We start from the raw sequence: 1,353 nt of genomic DNA on the forward strand, positions 1-1,353 counted from the left end.
AAGGCACCGGCGCTTGTTCCCCGCCAATAGACGGGGAACGTGCGCTTTCTCTGGTCTGGACATGCGCACGCGCCATCGGTCAAGCCTCCCGAGCCTCCCACCACGCGGTGGGATTGCTCTGTGTAGGCGTCCTGAGTGTCCACAGCGCGCTGGTGTCACCGCAGCAACGGTAACGTTGCACGGCGACGTTCTCTTAAGGCAACGGCATCCGTTCATTGAGGATCGGCGCAGAATGTTACATATCCTACCACTAACTGTGGAGAGGTAGAGGCAACACCTGTTCACGGTTGTTCTCGGGCCTGACACGCCACGTGGCAACGATAGACGCCGCACGTGACTGTCACGCGGCAACGTAAACGTCGCCGCGTGGACACGCCACGGCAACTTATAGTTGCTACTATTCGGGCTTAGTAAAGTTGTGGGACGAACCCACAACTTGAAAGGGAGGGATGCCAGCCCCCCCAATATACCTGGGGAACTTAGCCCCGCCTGGGACCCCTGCCCGCCAGCTTGTGAAGGAGCTCCTACACTGTTGCCGCGGCAGAGAAAATGGCTATTTCTCTGCCGCGGCAGAGATTTTCTGCCAGGCTTAGCCGATTCCGCTGCATTGGCTGCGGCGCCATGGTTTTCACCGTTATTCACCAGCGCTACGCCCACCCGATTGTACGCTCGGCGTCGTTGGACGCTTTCCACGTCGGCCCGACTTGGCCGCTTTTAGCCGATTCCGTCGGGATTGGCTGCCGCGCCATGAGTTTTCACCGTTATTCGACCAGCGCGCGCCTACTCCGATCGTACGCTGGGCGCCGTTGGATCGCTCCGACGCCGGCCCGACTTGGCTGCTTTAGCCGATTCGTCAGACACTGCCGCGCCATGGTTTTCACCGTTATCCCATTCAGCAGCGCGCTACTTCAGCCGATCTGTACGCTCGGCGTCGTTGGACGCTTTTCCGACGCCGGACCGACTCTGGCCGCTTTTAGCCGATTCCGTCGCATTGGCTGCGGCGCCATGAGTTTTCACCGTTACCCGACCAGCGCGCGCCCACCCGATTGTACGCTCGGCGTCGTTGACGCTTCCGACGTCGGCCCGATTTGGCTGCTTTAGCCGATTCCGTCGTATTGGCTGCCGCGCCATGGTTTTCACCGTTACATTCGACCAGCGCGCGCTAACCCGATCAGTACGCTCGGCGTCGTTGGACGCTTTTCCGACGTCGGCCCGACTCTGGCCGTTTTTAGCCGATCTGTCGTATTGGCTGCCGCGCCATGGTTTTCACCGTTACCCGACCAGCGCGCGCTCCACCCGATTGTACGCTGGGCGTCGTTGACGCTTCCGACGCTGTCTGACGGCTGTTTTTAG

The sequence above is a fragment of the Lolium perenne genome, unplaced genomic scaffold (assembly GCF_019359855.2).
Source record: "Lolium perenne isolate Kyuss_39 unplaced genomic scaffold, Kyuss_2.0 unplaced13, whole genome shotgun sequence".
In the NCBI taxonomy this organism is placed as follows: domain Eukaryota; kingdom Viridiplantae; phylum Streptophyta; class Magnoliopsida; order Poales; family Poaceae; genus Lolium; species Lolium perenne.